General features: G+C 34.6%; 1 long non-coding RNA gene across 3 annotated transcripts in view; it reads right to left on the bottom strand.

The window, feature by feature from the left end:
* LOC136041041 (uncharacterized) overlaps positions 1 to 1597 on the bottom strand; it is a 38048-nt gene extending 36451 nt beyond the window's left edge. For all 3 annotated transcript variants that reach the window (XR_010620953.1, XR_010620951.1, XR_010620952.1), the window contains exon 1: positions 1501 to 1597. This is a non-coding gene — a long non-coding RNA (uncharacterized LOC136041041). The remainder of the gene's footprint in view (positions 1 to 1500) is intronic.
* Between the last annotated feature and the right edge of the window lie 24264 nt (positions 1598 to 25861).

The raw sequence follows: 25861 nt of genomic DNA, 5'->3' as shown, positions 1-25861 counted from the left end.
GCGATAATTTCATTTTGATTAAGTTTTAATGTTACTCCTTAATTTCAGTTGAAAAGACTTGCTATTTTATATTTAATTTTTGGTCGTTTATTTATGCCAAGAAAACTGTCCCCCTCTCCGTGAAGAATTCCTTTTCCCCACAAAAATCACTTGATGGAAAGATCCTCCCACGAAGCCTCCACCCCCAACCCTACCCGAAAAATATATGTACACTTCCAATTTTTTTTTAACTGCAAGTAGGATGCGACATTAAAACTTAAAACGAACAAAAATTGTTCCGAATATGAAAGGGGTTGTCCCCTCTTCAACGCCTTGCTCTGAACAATAAAATTTGACTCTTTCTCACAACTCTACTTTTTAAAACAATAAAAAACTTTAGTGTAAAGAGCGAGGTGTTGAGGAGGGGACAACCCCTTTCATATACGGAATAATTTCTGTTCGTTTTAAGTTTTATTGTCCTTACTTGCAGTTAAAAAAAACTTGTTTTTTTGGTAAAATTCTAGTTAATTGACTTCTTGCTATCTCAGAAAGGGTTCAGGGTACGAAAATGAAACTTTCAGGGATGAATCTACAAACTAAAGTATGTCCTGGGAAGGTATTTTGAAGCAACTACCTCTACTCTTTCTCCCTCTAGAGGGTCCTGACATTTGATGACCTTTAAAAATATGTGTGTTATAAATATGAAACCTTGCAAAATAGATCTTCTGCTTAATTGAAGTACACCCAAATTGTTTTCAGGTTCATAATTTAGCTCAATTCCATTTTATAAGGTTTTAAAGATATGCCAATACATTTCCTAAATTTTGAAAGAAAACATTGAAGTGGCTCAAAATTCTAGTCAAATAACAGGAATTGCATTTTCAGAACTAAAGGCGGAGAAAAAGCAACTAGTAACTGAAAATTAAGGTAAAATGTTGTTTTGTCAAAATTTCAATAGATATAGACCTGTCATGTGGGAAAATTTCAGGGCCCTCTAAAGGGAGAGAGAGTGGAGGAGGGTACTTTAAAATATCTTCCCGGGACATACTTTAGCCTGTAGACCCATCCCTGAAAGTTTCATTTTCCTAACCTAACCTTTTCCGAGATAGCAAGAAGCCAATTAACTAGAATTTTACCGTTTTTTTATTTAATTTCTGAACGTTTTTGAATTAATGCATGTTTTGATTCTGGCTCACCGCACATGAATAAATAAAACAAAATTTGCATATTATTTTATTTTTTTTGCTAAATTGTATTCTCATAGTTTATATCGGACGATTTTGATAAAAAAAAAGGGTGGGGGAGGAGGCCTAGTTGCTCTCCAATTCTTGGTTACTTTAATTTGTTTTCGAAGGTTTTTGTTAGTAATTAACACACGTACCTTACGACAATTTTATTCTTAGCTACCTGAATAGTTCGTTAATATAAATATTACCCCCAATATAAGTCTTTTGACTACGACACAAAACTCGTTATTCCATATTTCAATACTCTGAAGAAAAAAACAAAACAGAAACTCACATCTGAAAAAGTGAAATCATTCCACATTCCACATTCACTGACTTTCCAAAATGTGCGAGTCATTATTACAACAAGATGTTCCCAACCAAAGAATTCGTGTTGGAAAGAGGCCAGAGTCTGACGCGCAGATGTTTTCATACAAAGCCAGTATCAATGAAAAGTTGAAGTACTAATAAGAATTTGCTTCCACTTCGGGAATTTCCCCTCTAAAAATGTCTTCTGTTTTGGGCAGGGGCTTTGCTACGGCGTTGTTATTGACGGGAGGGGGGAGGGCGTAATATTGTAAGTAGATGCTATTCAAGCCGTAGTGAAGAAAAGTAATTATTTAACAAACACACAACTTGGTGAATTTAAAAATTACGCAATACATTATAAACAATAAACACTCACAAATCTAAGTGCTGGTGCTGGGCTTTTACTTGAATTGGCAGTAATGAGCTGCTGCAGACGACAGTTGTATAGCATAAACAAGCTTTCAGGTGGGCGAAGGAAAATGTATACACACAGATATTTCAGCCAGATTCCCCACTAATGCTGTAGTACATATCCTCTTTCCATTTCCCCTAACCCCCACGCCCAACACAGGATATTCAATCTCATAATTGAACCAAGCTCTACTCTAATATCCCCGGGTATTGTACTATTCATTTGCTCGCTGTCTAAGTAGATTAATTTTAAAAAACAAAGTTTTTCCGAGGAAAGTAAAGAGTGAAGTTGAAACTTAAAACAGACAAAATCAATAAAACTAGTACAAATAAACCAACATATTAAGTTTCCCTATGTTCCTAGGATTATAGAAAACTAACGCTTAATTTGACTTTAATCTGATTTAGCACCATAAATAAAAAAAAAGGGAGACTGTTAGGTGAGCAGACATTTTGAATCACTACTTTTCTGGATTTTTTATAGGAAACGTAAAACGATTTTCCTTAGCTAAGATGTATTTTAGAGATATTTTAACTCACTTAAGGAAGTATTTGCCTTTAAATTATTAAGCTGGGTTCATTTAAGGCTAAAGCACGAGAGACCCCGCTCTTCCACCTCCAATACATAATCACACATCACCCACTCCATAATATAGCCAATGCATAATTCTACATGGGAAGGATAGCGCCAACCATGTTAAAATTACTACTAATACTAAAAACTCACCGCAGCACCAATCCACCTGAGGATACAGCTACACACAGTCCTCCTCCATCTATTCAAAACACGTTAAGTTATATGAAAATAAAAAACAAACAAGTTCGTGCAAATGAAAGTAAGGAGTAGCATAGAAACATAAAATGAACAGAGGTTATTCCTTACACGAAGGGAATTCCCCCCTCCTCAATACCAAGGTTATAATACTATAGTTTGACTTTGTGTTCCAATTTTTTAAGGATGACTCCTGAAACACATTGGTCATTTAATTACAATATTTAATTATAATAATTAATAAATAAACAAATTTTTTTAACTGAAAGTAAGGATAAACATTAAAAGTCAAAATGAACAGAATTCTTTCGTATTTGAAGGGTTTACCTCCTCCTCAGCAGTTTGCTCTTTACCCTAAAAACTTTAAGCCCTTTAAAAAAAAACTTCTATTTTAAGTAAACCGCCCCTGTGTTTCAGTAGCTGTTCTTATAAAATTGAGACAAACAGTCAAACTTTGATGGAGAGAGTAAGGTATTGAGGAGGGGAACACTCCTTTATAGACGGAATAATTTCGTTCGTTTTGATTTTAATGTTGCTCCTTACTTTCAGTTGAAAAAGTTATTTTTTCTAATTTAATTTCTGATCGGTTTTCAAATAATATCGTTATTTCTGGCTCACTCTCCAAAAATTATCCCCCTTCTAACAGTAAACCCCTCCTCACTGAAATCCCCCCGTAAAATGTCTCGCAGACGACTCACCCTGAAAAATTTTCCTTAGCATGTCATCATTTGAAAAACTTTAATTTCTAACCATTTTCTTCGGCTATATATTTGCACATTAGGGGGAAGGGGGTTAAGTTGAGGGCGCTGTCCAAATATTTTATCCCCCCCCCCTTATTGTGCAAAAATACAGCCCAATTATATTATAATATAAACTAAAGGTTACATGAAGGTTATATTTCATTGCGATTAGCCTAACTTCACTTCTCGAGTGTGTACTGGCTGATACCCAGCTTGTTTTATAAGTAATAAGTTCCCGTCTTTTCCCCTACACTAAATTCTTATTTCAATAAATACAATGACAGTAATAGCTTAATTTTTTTTTAAAGTAAGAAAGTTTTCAATTTGTTTAGTAGAGAATTTCAGTTTTTTTTTTTTTTTTGTGTTATTATTTTTTTTTTTTTCTATTAGTAGTCAGTACTTGGCTAGTCTGGTTTCCGTGGTCTTTAAATTATCCCACAGTAGCTCGAGAATTTTCCATACAAAAAATCACCGAGAATAAAGTAGCCTTGAAAGCACTAACAGCACCAAGAAATACGAAACTAAAATTAAATAGTAAGCAATAGAATGCACAGGTCAAATCAAACATGTAACGTTCCCACTTTGGATATGCCATTTTCACTTGACTAATACCATAGGCCATATTGCGTTAGTAACCTTAAAATGTATTTCCCATCAAAACACGGCCACTTCCCAAGAACCGTTTTCAGCAGATAAAAATAAAAATCAAAATAATACAATATATTAAAGGTTAAAAACATTATATATTCGATAAAATCGTAATTTTCCGAATACATTCGTTGGCTAAGTCACAGAAAAAAAGTGAGAGTCGATGTGCATTTTAACGCTGATTCCAACCAAATGTACCTCCTTCGTCCCTCAATAGGTCCGAATGATGTTTCCAGAGTATGCACAAACTTTGCTGATTTTGTAGGTTTGTTTATTTTTTTGAGTTGTGACTAAAAAAATAGAGTTGTGACTCTGTCACAACTCTACTTTTTAAAACAATAAAAAAACTTTAGCGTAAAGAGCAAGGAGATGTGGAGGGGACAACCTCTTTCATATATGTAGTAATTTTTGTTCGTTTTAAGTTTTAATATTGCTCCTTACTTGCAGTTAAAAAAATTTGCTTTTTTATTTAATTTCTGAACGTTTTTGAATTAATGCATGTTTTGATTTTGGCTCATCGCGCATGAATAATTAAAATAAAACTTGCGTATTAATGTTTTTTGTTGAATTGTGTTCTCATAGTTATGATCGGATGATTTTGATAAGAAAAGGGGTGGGGGAGGAGGCCTAGCTGCCTTCCAATTTTTGGTTACTTAAAAATGCAACTAGATTTTTTTATTTTTGTATGAACGTTTTTGTTAGTAATAAACATGCGTACCTAACGAATTAACTTACGTAACGAACTTCAATATTTGTATGTTTTTATTACGTATATGAGGGAGTTTGCCCCCTTGTCAATATCTCGCTCTTCACTCAAAGTTTGAATTTATCCCAAATCCTAAAGAATGACCCCTGAATTACAAAGGCCGTAGAATAAATAGTCGAAATTACTAAAAACACTTTAGCGTAAAGAGCAAGGTATTGTGGAGGAGAGGAAATTCCTTATATACGTAATATTTTATGATTATTTTGTAAAAAATCGTATTTTATGTTCGTTTTTTTATGTTCGTATTTGTAAGAAGCTTATTATTCTAATTAAAAGGTCCTTGTGTGCCAGGAGTCATTCTTAAATAATTGGGACAAAAGTCAACCATTTGCTTAAAGAATGTGATACTGAAAAGGGGGGCAACCCCCTCACATACATTATTTCAGATTCATCATTTCTGATCATTATTTCGTATATGGAAGGAGCTGTCCCCTCCTCAGCGTCCCGCTCTTTACGCTAAAGTTCAACTCTTTGTCACAACTCTACTTTTTAAAACAATAAATAGCTCTAGCGTATAGAGTGAGGCATTGAGGAGGAGACAACCCCTTTCATATACGGAATAATTTCTGTTCGTTTTAAGTTTTAATGTCTCTTCTTACTTCCAGTAAATTTTTTTTGATAATTTAGACAATTTTGATAAAAAAAAGGGTGGAGGAGGAGGCCTAGTTGCCCTCCAATTTTTGGCTACTTAAAAATTCAACTAGAACTTTTTTTACGAATGTTTTTATTAGTAATAAATATACGTAACTTATAAATTAACTCACGTAACGAACTTCTATATTTGAATATTTTTATTACGTATATTAGGAGGTTCACCCCCCTCGACAATGCCTCTCTCTTTACACTAAAGTTTGAATTTTGTCCCAATTCTTTAAGAATGACCCCTGAATCAAAAAGGCCGTAGAATAAATAGTTGTGAATTACTAAAAATACCTTAGCGTAAATAGCGAGGTATTTTGGAGGAGACAAATCCCCTTATATACGTAATAATTTCTGTTCGTTTTGTTTCAATGCTGCTCCCTACTTCCAGTTGAAAAAACTTTTATTTATTTATTTTCTCATTGTTTTTTAAATAATGCTAGAAAATCCTGCACCCTCTTCATGGAAATTCTCTTCCCTCATTATAAATTCCTCCATAGAAAGATCCTCCCACGTAACCACGTAACCCCCGACTGCACCCCCCCCCCCGCTCAACGTTGACGTTTTCCCCCGAAAACGTTTGTACACTACCCAATAACCATTACTATATGTAATCAATTGTCAAAGTTTGTTACTTGCAGCCCCTCCCCCGGGAACTGTCGTGGATTAAGTCGTCCAAAAAGACATAGTTATTAAGTTTTTCGACTATGCTGAACAAAATGGCTATCTCGAAATTCTAATGCGAGGACTTTGGAAAATAATGAGCGTGGGAGGGGGCATAGGAGCCCTCCAATGTTTTGGTCACTTTAAAAGAGTACTAGAACTTTTAATTTCCGTTCTAATTAGCCCTCTTCTGGCATTCTAGGACCACTGGGTCGATACGATCACCCCTGGGGAAAAGAAAAACAAATAAACACGCTTCCGTGATCTGTCTTCGGGCAAAAAAAATACAAAATTCCACGTTTTTGTAGATACGAGCTTGAAACTTCTATAGTAGGGTTCTCTGATACGCTGAATCTGATGGTGTGATTTTTCGTTAACATTCTATGACCTCTAGAGGGTGTTTCCCCCTATTTTCTAAAATAAGGTAAATTTTCTCAGGCTCATAACTTTTGATGGGTTAGACTAAACTTGATGTGATTTATATATTTAAAATCAGCATTAAAATACGATTCTTTTTATGTAACCATCGGTATCAACATTCCATTTTTTAGTGTATCGGTTACTATTGAGCCGGGTCACTCCTTACTACAGTTCGTTACCACGAACTGTTTGATATTCGGCAATACATTTCCCATGCATTTATTGGTTCTCAATTTTGTCACCGTTGATTGATTTTTTAGATAAACCGGTTTTAAAAAGGGTGAGGCTAACATACGTAGGCTATATAAACCGTATCTAAAATAAGAGAAAAGATATTATCTTCGAAGGTCCATATTGAATGTGCGATTAACAGCTATTATTATATTTGGAAAGAGCACAAGTATCCAAATTCAAAAGTCTCCTTTCAAACACACGTTTGGTCTGAGTAATGGTAGAAATTTTTGCTCCGTTCATTCCAAAGGTAAATGAATTTAGTTCATAAATATGAAGAAAGAAAGAAATGAAGAAACAAGTGTTCCTGTGGGAAATTTATCTTTGGAAGAATCAATCAACAGCTGGGAGAAAATTTTAACTTTGAGTAAATAATTCGGAACTAACGAGTTTTAACAATAACACTTAAGAAGTGAAGTTAGGTCAATCTTTATGAAATGTACCAGAATATAATGAAAATATAAGACTTTGGTAAGAAAATTATGGAAACTACAACAAAGAATTATGGAAAGCAGGCCGCATGGAACACATTATATTAAATACCTAACATAGTTCACCCTAACCACCTTTATACATAAATATTTGATTAAAACATACTAGCATCGTAGTTTTTTTCATTGAGACAAAGATATTACCGATTGCAGACAGTAAACCGGTTTTTCTCAGACAAACAGAGCAAACTTCGTGAGTGTTGTCGGGCTAACACGTAAGCACCAATAATTATTTAGTGTCCAAAACTAAAAAAAAGTATGCCTCACCATGCCTTTGAATAACTAAATCATTTAGTTTTTCTTGATGAGCCAACTTCAATTTCCACGATAAATGGCTTAAAACAGTCTTATAGGGAGGCAACTGAAATTTGAAGATAAATATATGAAAATTTCGGTATAAACAGATATAATGAGAAAATTTTTATAACCCCAATGAATTATAAATTAATGCAACGAGAATAAACTGTCTTCCCTTTTCATGAAACAGTTCGTGGTGCGAACAGTAAGTAGAGAGGCGGCTCGGCCCACAAGTAACCGAAGCTGTAAAAAAGAGAATTTTGATAACAATTGATAGATCAAAAGAATTGGCTTTTATGCTGAATCCAAATGAACTAAAATTTATTAAGTTTAATGTTGTCCATCATAAGCAACGACTCATAGAAAATTTGTGTTATTTTCTAAAAAGAGGATTCCCCAAAAGTTCAAATATGATCTTAATGAAGATTAAATAAATAAAAAAAATTTTTTAACTGTAAGTAAGGAGCGACATTAGAACTTTAAACGAACAGAAATTTTTCCGTAAATGAAACGGGTTGTCCCCTCCTCAACGCCTCGCTCTTGAGGGGTGGATCTAGAGAAAAAAATTTTTGGGGGGCCTGGACCAAGGGGAACAATAGGATTCGAACGTAATGATAGGGTGTAGAAAACGCTATCGTGTTCCCAACCGGGAAAAATGGGCGTTTCGCAGACCTAATATTTTCCACATGCTTTGTAGCAGGCGATTACTTCTGTCTTGTAGGTGGGTCCCAAGAAATATGCTTCTATCAAAGAAACTGTAGCTATGGTAGACGTAATAATATACGATGAGATAATAATAAACAAAATATGGGGTAATAATAAACAAAATATTGGGATGATATAGGGGTAGTCAATGACGAAAGGGAGGGAAACAAGGGCAATAAAAATTAATTTATTAGTCTTCAAAGTTGTTTGATTATGGCACTTGGTATTTACCAAGCGACATATAGCGATCGTGATTTCTGTCAGTCTGTCGGTCCCGGTTTTGATAGTTTGGGCACTTCAAGATAAGCTAGGTGGATGAAATTTGACAGGCCTATCAGGGACCAGACCAGATGAAATTAGAAATAGTCTTTTCCCCAATCTGACCATCGGGATGGGGAGTGTGGGGACAGTTAATTCTGAAAAATTACAAGAAATAATGTATTTTTAACTTATGAACGGTTGATCGGATCTTAATGAGATTTCACATTTAGAAGGACATTGTAACTCAGATCTCTTGTTTTGAATCACGACAGGATCCGGTGACATTGGGGGGAGTTGGGGGTGACCGGAAATCTGGGAAAACGCTTAGAGTCGAGAGATCGGGATGAGACTTTGTGGGGAAAATAAGCACAAGTCCTAAATACAGGATTTACAAAACTAGACCGGATCTGCTCTCTTTGGGGGAGTTGGGGGCTCCTGAGTCGGTAATTCGTAAAAATTAGAAAAAATGAGGTATTTTTAACTTACGAATGGGTGATTGGATCTTGATAAAATTCAATATTTACGAGGACCTTGTGTCTCAGAGCTCTTACTTTCAATCCCGACTGGATCCGGTGACATTGGGGAGGAGCTGGAGGAGGAAACCGGAAATCTTGGAAAGCACTAATAGTGGAGGGATCGTGATGACACTTGGTGGGAAGAATAAGCTAAAGTCCTAGATACGTGATTGACATATCTAGACCGGATTGGCTCTCTTTGGGGGAGTTTGGGGAGGGGGGTTAATTCGGAAAAATTAAAAAAAATAATGTAGTTTTAACTTACGAACGAGCGACCAGATCTTAATGAAATTTGATATTTAGAAAGACCTCGTGTCTCAAAGCTCTGATGTTAAATGTCTTGGTTCCAATGCTATTGACGGGGATTAAAAAACCTTCTATGGAAGCTTTAATTTACAGTTTTTCATTTTAATTATGCATCAGTTTTGATTTCTTAATAAATTTATTTCGGCGTTTAACAAAATAAATAGCAACAATTAAATTACTAAGAATAGTACAGGAAATATAATTATGTCATAGATATATTGATACGGATATAGTTTAATGCCTTAGAACAATGGATTTGTTCCTACTGTTTTTTATGTCATCACCTTCTTTGCATGAGTCAAACCTGTTGCTTTTTTTTAGACTGCCATTGAAAAAAAAAAATTAATACCACCTATGTTCGAAAACTTAAATTTTGGAAAAATAAGTACTACTATACATAAGCTATACTTCGTTTAGTTACTAAGTAATAGTATGAGTAGAAAGTATCCGTATACTAGAAATTTATACTACGGGCTTAATTAATAAGTAATACTGTAGGCATAGGTGAGTGAAGTATTAAGAATATCTAGAGGTAGCACTAATTGATTGATATGAATGCCTTAACTTGATTGCTTTTTTTTTTCTAATAAAGTCAATAAGCTACTTGCATGACCTGCTTCAGGTATTGACCTATATTAGACAGAATCTACCAGGAGTAGAAGAAACCACCGAGGCAACCGACAACCCTGTCAACCTGCAAAAAATTGCTGAAGAGATTTTTCAGCACGAAGATAAAGACAGGGACGGATTTATTAGTTATGAGGAATTTTCTGGACCCAAACACGACGAATTATGACTGCTTTTGGTATGTCGCTTTTATGGTATCTCAAGGCTTATGTATGAGGGTTTTTTTGTATACTATATTTGACATGCATCAAATGGGTCTCCCGGCTTATCTTGCCCACTCTTAAATCCCACTAAATATAATATACTTTTTATCTGCTATATATTTTCTCCCGGGGAGTGCGTGGGTATCCCCCACTGTCCAATAAGTTACTCCCCCCCGTACAATTAATTTTTGACTGTTTTCCGTTCAGTGGGTTTTGTGTACAAATTCAATTTCAAAATTGTGTATCAATCTTTCAATTTCTGTAAGGCTGCACTGTTTCAGACAAATAACTGTAAAAAATTGGGAATTTGTTTTTATGTGCCCCAGTAATTGGTGCTGCAGTGAGTTCTTAGTAGTATTGCTAAAACTCGGCATCAGTAAAATACCATGGTGAATAGGGCAATATATATCTCGGCGGTGGCTAATGTAAAATTTAATTCATTAGTTATAAAACAAAAAGAATCAGGTGAATAACTGATAGTTTTATAGCCTTATGTATTTCTTATTCTTTCTTATTGTTTTTTTTTTAGAACTCCTGAAATTTATTTCAAGTTTATGTTTTTCTAAGACCCTTTTGAAATTTCTTGAGTCTTTAGTAGGAATAATTACTGAACTAGTGAGGTATATTTATATAGAAACCAGTCGTGTGGATATAACTTTCCAAGAAAAGGTGAGGGGCAAGAGTTGCACATGTGCTGAGAATTATTTCATGATTCATATATTGACAGATTCCTTTGATGGTTTTAAAATGACAAGTTGCAGCACAACTCAGTACAGCACCCCAAAACTCGGGCATCGTAGTATGTGTACTTTAACGTTTACAAGATGAATTGAGCATGTCGTGGGGAGCTCGAAGCTCAATAGCTTGTATCTTAAGTAGTGGCCTATTGGATCTAGAATTAATTTTTGTCTAAGGAAGTTATATTTCGTTTTTGACCATGCATAAAACTATATTTAATATATAGTTTTATCCTTTAATTCTATTTATGATTATCGGTTTTGTTTTTTCTTAATGTTAGTTTAGATTTGTATCGTTGAATATTCTATTTATTTTTAAGCCTGATGTTGTCATTTCTCAGTTCTTCTTTTTATTTCTCTATCCTTCTCGTCTTTTCTTTTTTTTTTCCGTAGCTGTTAGCTAGCTAGATTATATTCAATACGGCCTTTTTTATCAGTTTTGTGTCTCAGGACATTTTGGGTACTACATTATATTCAGGATGACTCTATGTCATTTTTTTTTTTTATCCAACTTTTGAAGTTTGTGTTTGATGACTTTAACAACATTATCTTGTGTTTTGCTTTTATATCAATTTTCACCTCTTTTTGTTTCTTGCATCTGTTATCATCGTTCGCTTGTTAATTATCTATTCCAATAAATACAATCAGTCAATATAACAAATAAGTAAAAAAAAACGAAAAAAAATCAATTAACAATTTAATAAAGGGTAATGTTATACATGCATATAAAATCAGGGCAAACGTTCATTTGTTCCGTACATGTTTTACGTAATTTTCTTTAAGCTTCGGAACTGAACCCCGCAATCTCCCTGGGGGGAGTCGTTTAAGGATAGAATCTGAGGGTAAGATATCACGGCGTACATGACTGTCTAGGCATTTCCTCTCCCAAAATCCATACACAGATTCAGCCTTCTTTGCTTGAAGAAATATAATTTCCCATGGTAAACAATAACAAGAGCAAGTTTCTGTTACACTTAGATTGTCCCACAGTTAAACTAAATACCTTATTTGGTCAGCATATTCTTAAACCGGTCTAATAAAGGTAATACAAGTTCTTAAACGGTTACCTATGGAAAAAAATTTCATTAATTTTAACAGCTAAGCTGGCGTTTCCTCTCTTCACCAGCTGTACGATATCTCTCACTTCAGATCAGAAGTGATAGTCACTTATATAATCTAGTTTTAATTGCGCTTAGTTGTTCAGGGAAAGGAGGTTAAAATAATAAATAAAATAACACGGAAAAACTTAACTATTTTTTCATTCGTAATCATTGGTCAAGAATCTGAATCTTGTTTCGCTTTTTCAATAACTACCTCGGCTCTGTTGGGGGTGTCTCTTGCCGAATATTTCTTCTAGGCTTAAGTCTTATATACTCTCACCCAATTTTCATATCGGATGCAATCCTTCTAATGATGACTACAACTATGATAGTTATTCAGTTTAGATTTGCAGAAAAATCTGTGAGTAATTTCTTTTTAATTAAAATATGTTGTATCAGAGGAAAACCCGTTAAAATCTATTGTTATGTAACTACCTGGTTCCTGCCTATCTGGTTCATCTGTATGATTGAAAATATAAACAAGTTGTCGGATAAAATATCGACATGTTCAATTCCAACATAACCAATTCGCTAAAATGTTTCATAAATTCTACAAAAAGTGGGCATTATAGTTATCAGACTTTTTTGCATCAAATTTCAATTCATCATTTTTTTCGGAATAGGAGTAATGTCAACCGGTTTTCCAATGGGACGGTAGTTATTAGTAGTAGAAATGAATTTAAAAACATTAGTCAAGGGGTGGCCAACCTTAGGAGGGGGGGGGGGAGGTTGAAGTAAATATCTAGGGTAATCAATAGGATTCTACTTTTCATTCATTTTTTGGTTCAATTCAGTCTATTGCTGCTGATGGCTAATAATCGTCTATGGGTTAGATAAAAATCGTCTGAAAAATGTTTGCGGATTAGACAAAGGAGTGAGTGACTTCAATTTTTGTTAAATGCTCGTTTAGCTGGTTACCAGTATCTTCATGTCTTTGATCAAGAACAAAATTTACGCTATTAGTGGCCTTGCCAGGTAATGTTCTTATTTCCTTGTTTACATGCTGATGTTTTGCATTGGGGAAGATTTTCAACTTTTGAATTATAATTAGATTGAATTTATTTATAACAAACAAAGTATAAGAGGAAACAAAGAGAGAAGGACAAAAAATGACCAATAAAACAAAAAGAAAATTCTTAACATAAGCACAATATTTACCCCAAAAATTACGCAAACACAACACACATATCAAGCACAATAATGAACAAAAAAGAAGAAGAAAAAAAATCGATGCACTTATTGTTTTAACCCGGAACACCATGGATGTCCATTGATTTATAACTCATAGGCTTCAACGCATCTTCCAATGGCAGCATTAACGTCTATAGTACCGTATCTCTTTTTGGGCCAATAATCACTGCACAAGGTCGAGGAGATACTTAGCATACCGGCAGTAAAGGCGCAAGGTACACAAAATTTTGAAATGCAAATGCGTTATATCGTTTAGCTAGTACCTGGCGATTACTAAGTATATTAGATACTATGTTGCCGTAGGCACAGCACGTCCGGCGCTGGAAATGACGGACGAGGAGTTTTCTAGTTCCTTTGAGAGTCATCGATTGAAGACCGAGATGTTTCATTTCCAGTTTAGGAGTAACTAATGTTCCATCAAGATCAACCTTAAATCCTCCGGTATCTTGGATTCAGTTAAATAGTACGACTTCTGACTTTTCAGTGTTAAACTTAAGATTTATTTTTGAATATTCTCAACTCGAAATAAAAAAAAAAAACTTTTTCAAACGCCAGTACTGTTCGGCTGGGATTGAAAACATAAGCAATAAGAGATACATTTATACCTTCTAAAATACAAGTGGATACCCATCGGACTGTGCAGCCAGAATAGAGCTATGAAACGCAATTGGGGATGTAAGACGCGATTGAGGTACTAGCCTTTCTCGTAGCGTAGCTTTCTGAGCATTATTACGTGGATTATCTGCTTCTTTTGGCTTTAATTTTTTGCTGATTCCGTTTCTTGACGAATTAAGCACTTTATATCAGTACTTTAATACGATCTATCAGAATTGCGACGTTTTACATTTCATTCAGCTTGAAAGTTTTTTTTTTTTACCAATCCTTTTTTTTAGCTTTTTGATTCATAGTTGTTAATTAAATTTTACTCAGCACGGTTTTACCTTCGTCTATTTTCATTTATTTCGTTCTCTTTTCTCAGATGGCCAAATATATTGATATGTCTATTAAAGGTCTTTCTGAAAATGATCCGTCAAGGGCTGAACAGCTTCAATCTGACAAAAATAAAGTAGTTTCAAAAATTTTTGAAAATGAAGACAGAGATAAAGATGGCTATATTTCATATGACGAGTTTAGTGGACCAAAAAAAGACGAGCAATAAATAATTTTGTTATTGCGTATAGACGTTATAATTCTTTATCTTTATGGGATACTTAAGGGTCTGTTAAATTTTATGTCACGTGTGAATACGTTCTATATAAGTGAATAAGATGAAAAATTGTATTGGTCATTTTTTGGATGGAGACTTGCATTTCTAACCTTCAAATTTATTACAGTAATTGGAGAATAAATAAACTGAAAATTTGAGTTGAAATGTCTTGATTTTTTAACTTGAGCTTAGAATTGTAAATGTTGCCATTTCTTACTAACGTAAAAATTGACTTAGAAGTGACCTCCTGTGAAGTATAACTTCCCAGTCGTCTTTCAAACAGGTCGTGGTAACGAACTGTAGTAAGGAGCGACCCGGCTCAGTAGTAACCGAAACTCTAAAAAATGGAATTTTGATACCAATAGTTACATCAAAAGAGTCGCATTTTAAGGTTGGTTTTAAATATATAAGTTTCATCAAGATCAAATAAACCCATCAAAAGTTACGAGCCTGAGAAAATTTCCCTCATTTTAGAAAATAGGGGCAAACACCCCCTAAAAGTCATACAATCTTCACATAAATCACACCATCAGATTGAGCGTATCAGAGAACCTTATTGTAGAAGTTTCAAGCTCCTATATACAGAAATGTGGAATTTCGCATTTTTTGCCAGAAGACAGATCACGGATGTGTGTTTATTTGTTTTTTGTTGTTTTTTTTCCCAGGGGTGATCGTATCGACTGAGTGGTCCTAGAATGTCGCGAGAGGGCTCATTATAACGGAAATTAAAAGTTCTAGTGCCCTTTTTAAGTGACCAAAAAAATTGGAGGGCACCTAGGCCCCCTCCCACGCTCATTTTTTCCCAAAAGTCACCGGATCAAAATTATGAGATAGCCATTTTATTCACCATAGTCGAAAAACTTAATAACTATGTCTTTAGGGACGAATTACTCCCCCGCTGTCCCAGTGGGAGGGACTGCAAGTTACAAACTTTGACCTGTGTTTACATATAGTAATGGTTACTGGGAAGTGTACAGACGTTTTCAGGGGGATTTTTTTGGTTTAGAGGGGAGAGTTGAGGGAGGGGGTTACTTGGGAGGATATTTCCATGGAGAAACTTCTCATGGGGGAAGAGAATTTCAATGAAGGGGGCGCAGGATTTTCTAGCATTATTCGAAAAAACAATGAAAAAATAATAATGAAAAGTTTTTTCTACTGAAAGTAAGGAGCAGCATTAAAACTTAAAACAAACAAAATTATTACGCATATGAGGGGTTTATTTCCTCGTTATATCTCGCTCTTTACGCTAAAGTATTTTTAGTAATTTCAACTATTTATGCTACGGGCTTTGTGATTCAGAGGTCATTCTTAAGGAATTGGGACAACATCTAAGCTTTAATGTAAAGAGCGAGGTATCGACGAGGGTTGAACCCCCTCATATACGCAATATAAACATACGAATATAGAAGGTCGTTACGTAAGTTAATTCGTAAGTTACGAATTTTTTTACCAATGAAAACGTTTGTAAAAATTAAAAGTTCTAATTGCTTTTTTAAGTTATCAAAAACCTGAAGGGCAACTAGGCCTCCTCCCTCGCTCCTTTTTTCTAAAAATGTTCCGATTAATTGCAATTAATTAATATGTAAATTTTGTTTTAATTATTTATGTGCGGAGAGCCAAGATCAAAACATGCATTAATTCAAAAACGCCCAGAAATTAAATAAAAAAACAAGTTTTTTTTTAAATGAAAGTAAGGACCAACACTAAAACTTAAAACGAACAGAAATTACGCCGTATATGAAAGGGGCTTTTCCTCCTCAACGCCCCACTCTTTACGCTAAAGTTTCTTACTGTTTTAAAAATAGAGTTAAGAGAAAGAGTCAAACTTTAGCGTAAAGAGCAGGACGTTGAGGAGGAAAAACCCCTTTCATATACAGAGTAATTTATGTTCGTTTTAAGTTTTAATGTTGCTCCTTACTTTCATTTTAAAAAAACTTGTTTTTTTATTTAATTCACACAGGGCCGGCCAGCGGACACTGCTGACTTGGGTATCTTTTGCGGCTGCTTGCCGACACTCCAGCTCAGATTCTTTTAGTTTAAACCAGGGCTTCTTAAACTTTTGCAATTTCCGACCCCATTTATGATTGCGAGTGTCTTAACGACCCCAACAAATATAAAAGAAAAATAAATTAATATTTTTTGATAATATATTTATTAGGTAACAATATACATATGCATGTGAAAATATATAAATTTAGAATTCGTTTTGAAACATATAAAAATCTAAAATTGAAATTTGCACAAAATGCTATAGAAATGTTCTTATTATAGTTTCAAAAACAAAAGTGGATTCTGACCGTCTTAATTCTCTTGAATATATCCAAGTAGCTGCGTGTTAAATATTAAATTAAAATTTACGTTAAAAATTTAATGAGATGGATGTGCCCGTTTTTTATTGCATGACAAATCAAATCTTGGTGTAATGTTTGAAACTGCTGGACGTAAAACCTCTTCAACATTTTTTATCGCTGAACGATATTGGGATTTAATTGGTGTTAAAGCTGAGAAAGTAACTTCACATAAATATGTGGTGCTGAGTGGCAGAAGTACAATTAACGCCATATCAGCGATTGTGGGAAATTCAGTTCTAGTTCCGATCCAGAATTCAGTCAAGGGATTTTTGGAATTGCAGTTTTAAGTTTGAGTCAATCGAAAGCTCAGCAAATTCCTCTTGAGCTTTAACTGGTAGATGATCAATCTCACTTAAGCCAATCCAAAATGGCTTTTGAATCCAAACTATTTTTTGCAAATCAATATTTAATATGAAATATGTCCGGAACTGTATTTCTAGCGCTTTTAAGTGATCTTCAATAGTTTTTGCAATAAAAGTTTTATGATGAATTTTCTCAATTACAAAATTGTCGACACTGGAAAACATTTCGAACGAATTTATTTCGACCCCACTTTTCCAAATGCTGATCTTTCAATAAAACCTTCAATTTTATCGTTTGAAGTAAATATATCGCAATTTTTCCCTTGAAGAGACAAGCTAAGATCGTTTAACTTCGCAAAAATATCTGACAAATACCACAGCTTGGATAGCCACAAGTCATTTTGAAAAAAAAGCAGCAAATTCACATTTTCGTTCAGTTAAAAATATTTCGATCTCGTCCTTTAATAACAATAATCTTTTTAAACTTTGATCTCTTGACAATAATCTTACTTCTTCATGTAATAACATAGTTGTGTAGTTGGAATCCGTATCCTTACAGAGATTTGAAAATAAGTGACTGTTAAGGGCATGGCTCTTAATAAAATTTATGACCTTAACAGCATCCTGAAGCACATTGTTCAATTCTGGTGCTATCAATCAATTAAGAAGCGCCCAAAGGATTTTTACATGCCGGGACTATTAAGTCCCGTCGGTCGCGAAAGCGTTAAACTAATTCGGAATAATATGCACTTTGTTCACAATCATACCATGGCTAAATGAAAATAACGCGAAATGTTTATATAGTTTCTTCGAAATAACACTTAGAAATTTTGTTGATAATATTTATCAGGATTATTTCGGTTTTAAGAGATTGACAAAAATAAATCTAAATTTTTATAAATTTCTATAACGTCTTCTGATTCATAGTAAATTTACACAAGATGTTATAATGATCGGAATAGAAATGCTGGTATAAACAGTCTTTCCGAACCAGAAGATTTTATGATATATTTATCTACGATGATTGTTATTTTTCTTTATAACAATAATTTTACAAGTTAAAAAATGTTTTTGTTAAATTGTATTTTTATCACTCGCAACCCCATAATTTTGCTACACGACCCCAAATGGGGTCGCAACCCATAGTTTAAGAAGCTCTGGCTTAGACCAATAAATAGCGGCTGGAAACGTCAAAGAAGAAGGCACAAGTTTCGATAGAACGACAGACTTCAGTAAGTCCTGGACCAGGCTACCATCCATTTTCTTCTACCTAAAAATTTGAATATGTTGTGTTGCAAAACATCTTGTGTGACCTTGTTCCTTTCCAATATACCCCAGGTAAATCCAAATATAATGATGAAGTGTGTCTACATTTTAAGTTTCTGGAAACTGAGAAAATCAGATTACACTGATGAGTGGGATGAACCGCTGTTTTGTTGTATGATGGATCGAGATTTCCAAATTTTTGGATCAGTTTTTCTGAATTTAATATATTTAGAAGCGCCCTAAATCTATCATTAATTAAAACAAAAATTATATATTAATGCTATGTGCAAAACTAGCAAGCGAGTCCAACTCTTGGTTAGGATTCGTTCCTTGTAACAGATAAAAGGCACTTGTCGGTTATTGGAAACACATTCAAGAATTACGCTTAGGTTATCAAACAGTTCGTGGTAACGAACTGTAGTAAGGAGCGATCCGGCTCAATAGTAACCAAAACTCTAAAAAATTGAATTTTGATATCAATAGCTACATCAAAAGAATTGCATTTTAATGCTGATTTTAAATATATAAGTTTCATCAAGTTTAGTCTTACTTATCAAAAGTTACGAGCCTGAGAAAATTTGCCTTATTTAGGAAAATAGGGCGAAACACCCCCTAAAAGTCGTAGGATCTTAAATGACACCATCAGATTCAGCGTATCAGAGAACCCTACTGCAGAAGTTTCAAGCTCCTATCTACAAAAATGTGGAATTTTGTATTTTTTGCCAGAAGAAAAATCACGGGTGCGTGTTTATTTGTTTGTTTTTTTTTTTTTTTTTTTTTTTTTCTTTTCCCCAGGGGTCATCGTATCGACCAAGTGGTCCTAGAATGTCGCAAGAGGGCTCATTCTAACGGAAATGAAAAGTTCTAGTGCCCTTTTTAAGTGACCAAAAAAATTGGAGGGCACCTAGGCCCCCTCCCACGCTCATTTTTTCTCCAAAGTCAACAGATCAAAATTTTGAGATAGCCATTTTGTTCCGCATAGTCAAAAACCATAATAACTATGTCTTTGGGAATGACTTACTCCCCCAAAGTCCCTGGGGGCGGGGCTGCAACTTACAAACTTCGACCAGTGTTTACATATAATAATGGTTATTGGGAAGTGTACAGTCGGTTTCAGGGGATTTTTTTTTGGTTTTGGGGGTGGGGTTGAGGGAAGGGGGCTATGTGGGAGGATCTTTCCATGGAGAAATGTGTCATGGGGGAACAGAAATTCAATGAAAAGGGCGAAGGATTTTCTAAAATTACTATAAAAAAAAACAATGAAAAAATAAACATGGAAAATTTTTTTTCAATTGAAAGTAAAGAGTAGCATTGAAACTTAAAACGAACAGAGATTATTACGCATGTGAGGGGTTCTAAAAATACTTTAGCATAAAGAGCGAGGTATTTAGGAGGAGATAAATACCTCGCTCTTTATGCTATAGTATTTTTAGTAATTTCAACTATTCATTCTACGGCCTTTCTGATTCAGGGGTCATTCTTAAAGAATTGGGACAAAACTTGCGATTTAGTGTAAAGAACGAGGTATTAACGAGGGTACAAACCCTCTCATATACATAATAAAAATTAAAGAATATAAAAGTTTGGTACGTAAGATAATTCTTAAGTTACGTATATTTTTTACTAATAGAAAAATTCGTTAAAAATAAAAATTTATAGTTGCCTTTTTATGTAACCGAAAAATTGCATGGCAACTAGGCCTCCTTTCCCATCCCTTATTTCTCAAAATCGTCTGATCAAAACTAAGAGAAAGCCATTTAGCCAAAAAAGGAATTAATATGCAAATTTCATTTTAATAATTTATGTGTGGAGAGCCAAAATCAAACATGCATTAATTCAAAAACGTTCAGAAATTACATAAAAAAAAAACTAGTTTTTTTAACTGAAAGTAAGGAGCGACATTAAAACTTAAAACGAACAGAAATTACTCCGTATATGAAATGGGTTGTCCCCTCCGCAATCCCTCGCTCTTTACGCTAAAGTTTGACTCTTTGCCACAATTCTGCTTTTTAATACAATTAAAAGCTTTAGCGTAAAGAGCGAGGGATTGCGGAGGGGACAACCCATTTCATATACGGAGTAATTTCTGTTCGTTTTAAGTTTTAATGTCGCTCCTTACTTTCAGTTAAAAAAACTAGTTTTTTTTATGTAATATCTAAAAGAACCGGTTTCATAGCCATAAAAACAAGTCATGGATGATGCAATGCAATTGGACTTGCGTAATCTGGGCTAAGTATGTGCACATTAGAGGGCGGGGGGAGTTACGCTAGGTTTCCATAATTTTGTATCTTAAGTTTTATTTTATCATCATGGTTTGTTACATTTCATTAGGTTTAACCTAACTTCACTTCTTGGGCGTGTTTCCAATAACCGACAAGTACCAGATAAACATTTTATGGCAATTTAAATGGAAGCTTATGCATAATAATTTTACTTTATTAATGCAATAGGCTACTATGTAGTTGGAAATCTATTTTTTACGACTCTAATGTTAGGTTATACTTATGGCATTTTTTCTCTCTCGCTCAATACTATTTATGTGTCAAGTGACCCAAGCCAGCCTTGTCTGTGATTATTATCTATTGATCAATTGTAGAGTATGGGTAACTTATAAGAGTAGAAATTGGTGCTACTGACAAAATTATCAATGCCATCTAGCATATGGTGACACTTTGTATTTTTTCAGTTCAAAAAAAAGGTCAATTAATTCAATTAGTCTAATTAGTAAAATTAGGGAAATAATAAATGTTGGATCTCAGTTCCTGATCAAAAAAATGATTACAAAGTTTTTAAAAATGGTAAGTTTCGCCAAATGCTACATGGTATTGGTAGATTTTGTTGTTGACTAGCACCAGTTTCCGCTCTTATAAGTTACCTATGTTCTTTGAAAAGGCTATTAGACTTCCAACCTAGAAATACCCATGCCAAACAGACACATTAGAACTTTCTGTTTTTTGTTTTGAGGTTAATGCTAAAAAAAATAACTACCCAACGTGCGTGTTACATGGGTAAAATCCACACCAAAAAGAAAAACCATTATAAAAAAATATGTATCTGTGACCTGTCTGATGCCTTAAACACAGTCTATTCGTTCTATATCCTTATTATCCCCCCCCCCAAAAAAAAACAACAAAAAACAAAAGTTGTCACAACTACCCGAGATAAAATTTACCTAGCCGGAATTAAAAATCTCAAGTTAAAAGGCAATTATTGTATAAAATGTTTTGAAACTTTAAACCCTGGAGGGACTTGACTGCATCTATGCCGATGCAACTTTATAAATGGGAACCGAGGGTGTATCCAGTTTTTTTTAGGGGAGATGTCCAGAAAATTGAAGCACATTAGAAAGCTGTATGCATTTTTTCACCTATATAACGTGCCGGGCACAATTTCAGGGATTAAACCTGGTACCCATCCCCCAAATTACGACCTTGATGGAAATACAGTACATTTGCCCAAGTTAAATAAATACTGTTATTTGCCGTAGTCAGGAACTTCTATAAAACCATGTTAAAATGTCAGGAACTATTTGGGGAGGGGGGCAGTTATCCTCAAGTTTTGACTTTAGATAAGATGGAAATACTGCTTTCGACGCTTTAGGTTCCAATTGACAAATGTAGGAATGGTTGCTTATTGAGGTAAGGTATTTTGTTGTAATATTAAGGCTATATGTCTAAAATTAGGCACCCCTGTTGGCTATTAGGATATTCAAAATGTCCAGCATTGATTACAGTTAAAATATTCAAGCCGGTTCAATTTTCTTAGGAAAATTGATTAAGCATCATTGGGAAATAATAAAATTTGGGAAATAATTGGGAAATAAATTTGCAAGTGTTACAGTGGAGGTTTTTACAGCGATTTGACTGTTTAAGTGGTGATTAGCTATCCAAGTGCTGGGATCTTACCCTAAACAAATATATATATATATATATATATATATATATATATATATATATATATATACTTCACTGTAATAGGATTCGCGTTATTGATGAATTGACTATAGAATATCACCTTTTGCTGAGTTGTTGGTGATACATTGCTGAGTTGCATCTCGCAAATATTGCTGCCACTCAGAAAATCCTTTTCAAGCTAGCAGGAAGCAAGCAGGAAGGCAGCCTTTTGACTGCCTTCCCAGTTGCGTCTTTTGTACCAATAAACGCTTTTTTTGGTGTCAGCACGAAAACGAATTCACCAATCAAAAATGGAAAATAAAAGAATCTTTTAACTCTTGTTCATTGCCTTTGAGCAAAGTCTCCATTACTCCTGTTTTAGGTAAGTTTGTCCAGTGTCGGATGCATCAGCTTATGGAATCTCTTTTGTGGGGGGGAGAGAAATAATTAGAAAATTGATAACTTGAATAAGATCAAGTGCTAAGAAATTGTGAAAAATTTTGACATCCTTCCCCTTTTGCACGCGTGCTTAAAAGCACAACATTATTTGTTGTTTTATTTTTATATCTTGTAAGAAAAAACACCTCCATCTCCTTTATTTAACCTCAATAAACCTCAAAGTTTGCAAATAGTAGTTAAGGGTCAGCTTTTTTGTTATTGAAGTTTTACTGATATAAACTATTATAGCTTATACGAACTCAATATGTGTTCCGTCCCCCAGTATAATCAGGAAAATTTAATAAGAGGTGATGCTAGCTGGAAAATTGAGATCTCAGATGGCAGAATGTCCTGCCTTTCTGTACATACGTGCTTGAAACATTGTTTTATTTTTTCTCTTCATAAGAAAAATGAAGCAAATCCTTGCCCCTTCTTTATATTTTCTTAGTTCACATCCCTCATCAGAATATTTCTTGCGACTGATTTACGGCTTAGGGAGGTAGAAAGCAAAATTTTGACTTGAAACGAAATAAAAAATTATTCAGTGGATTGGGCCAGATGTATGAATTATGCTATATAAACTTAACCTACTCGTGATATTTTCAAGTATTTGTAGAATTTAAAAACCATTTGCTGTACTGAATTCGCAAAATTGACCCCCAAAAAACAGGAAGCTCTCTTGGGAGAAGAAAAATTTCATGCGTACAGGGGCGGTTCGAAGCATTTAGGCCAGGGGGGTAAGATCCCCTTATTTAGACAACTCATAGATCACATAATGCGATTCCAAAAAATTTACTATGCCTTAATCCTTTGTCAATTATACTTATCTGTGGAGACAAACAAGAAATTAAAACGGAATACGTCATGCATAACTGAGAAGAGCTAAATTTGTATTCGCCTCTTCTTTGAAATGAACCATCGCTGGACAATCATGTTTAAGGTAATGGTATCGGTGAAAAACTCTTCATTCGCAAAGAAGATGATGGAATCTAGCCAAAAGACAACTATGGTAGTTCTCAGCAAATTCTAACAAACTTGAGCTTGCTGAATGTTCTTTCGGCAGCAGCATCTGCAACAGGTGCTGTCGCAGCCAATTTGCAAAGACGATTAGATTACTTAAGTTGAGGTTGCCGGCGACCCCTTTCACGTAGGACTTTCCCGAAGCAAGTAGCGTTTTGGCAAAACTGGAAGAGAACTTCAAACTCTACTTGAAGAAAAGTAGAATCAAGAGTTCTTTCCTGGCTTGGAAAAACGTTGTGGCTAGCTCAACATCTGAAACCGGAGCCCTTTCTTTTTAAAGAAGGCTGAATTAATTAGCAAAAGGGTAGAATGATGACAAGGCAAGCTCTGAGATTATCTCCCATCATTATAGTCAGCCTATCAAGTAGGATTCTAAAATGTTGTCTATAGAGCTGATACATTGGGATCTCGGCTTGACTCTGAGTTTCGCTGTAAAACAAGATGGTTCCAAGTCGCCAACGATGATGTCTTGTCGATTCTGACTCTGGATTGACTTCCATCTTTCTGGTAACCACTGTTGAACTGTCAATTAAATCGTTCATTTCATTCTCCGACGTTCTTTCGAAAAGTTTCGTCGTAGCTTCAAGCAACTCGATTGCGTTGATGATGTTGATCTCCTTCTCCAAGTTTTCTTTGTTTCAATCCTGGTATTGCACATGATATTCTTCATAGCCATGAGGCATCCTCTTCTGAACTTCTTTATCACCATGTGCCTTATATTCCCTTTCAGAACTTCAGACTAAATACCGTTACAGAGCATAGTTACAATTCATATCTTTTTGCACCCGACCTTTTCAACATCCCTGAAGAAATATACGTGTTCTTCTCTTCATCTACAAAGCGTTTTGCCGCCCTTAAAAAAACTTCTGAAACAAAACAAGCAGTAGTTACTTCATTTGAAGCATAGTTTCAGCCCTTGATGACATAAAACAGATAAAGGCCGCCGATTTGAAGGAGAAAGCACTAGCTAGCGGCCTTCTGAAAAGTTGCTGGATTAGTCGAAGAAGCTCCCGAGTTAAGCATGGTCACCCATAAATTTATCAAATGCAGCGGATGTAGTTTCATATTCATAATAAACCTCTTGCCGCGGAAGAAAACTCAGTTCTTACCTAAATTTATCAATACTCTTCTTTTTTTCAGTAACCTTTTCCTTGTCCTCTTTATTTTTTTACTTTTGTGTACGTAGTAAGTCTCACATAGGCCTATGATATCAAATCTTCAATTCGTACTTTCAAGCATCTGTAGAATTTTACGATACGATGACGTATCGTGACAATTCTAATGACCAGGACAAAACAAATTTTCATGAGCATTATTTGATGGAAAATGCCATAAAATGGATTATTTTCAAATGTCCTTAGTCTCTCACCACAACTTTAAGATAACTTGGCGCAATAAATCTTCTAAGAAAAGCAAAAAAGTAGTGAAAATATAACAACTTTTAACTATTAGCATACACAATTAAGCAATATTGCTGATAGACCATGAACGACGGGGAAACGAATCACTAATGAGACGTACATAAATCCATCCTTGATCAGACCACACTTGCTTATTCCAATATTTATCCCGTGCTAAGTTCATAACATCACGTCTTCGTTTCGTCAGCTTTTCCGGCACAAAAATACCATTGCGAGCTAATTTTGACTTTTCTTTGAAAACTTTAGAAGCAATGTCTTTATACTTAAATTTTACAATTTTAGGAGCAATAGCATCCAGTTTACTATTACCTTTGCTTAGATTTAATCTTTTAACTTCGATCATATCTTGATTTGATATATCAAGCTTCGTTTTATTTGTCAATATTTCAAGAACTTCCGACTTGAACATGAGACTATTGAATCTCGTTTCTTGTTCTTAAATCAAGTCACTATTGGGAGGTTGTGTAACCCCATTTAACATGAGACTATTTAATCTCGTTTTTTTTTCATACTCGTTCTTGTTCTTAAATCATTGGACAAAACAACAAATTTCGGCTCGAATTCAACAACTAATACTCGGTAAATATCGTTTTTATGGCACTGCATAGCTCATTTTTCCATTTGCACAGACAACATTGCTCCAACTTTGCCCCTCCCCCTTAGATATTGAGGGAATTACTCCACAGGCCCAAGGTCCCTATAAATTAGGGACGATAAGAAATTTTA

This window comes from Artemia franciscana, chromosome 21 (genome assembly GCF_032884065.1).
Source record: "Artemia franciscana chromosome 21, ASM3288406v1, whole genome shotgun sequence".
Classification (NCBI taxonomy): Eukaryota; Metazoa; Arthropoda; class Branchiopoda; order Anostraca; family Artemiidae; genus Artemia; species Artemia franciscana.
Note: the sequence above shows the minus strand (reverse complement) of the source record. Positions and strands in the feature narration are given on the sequence as shown.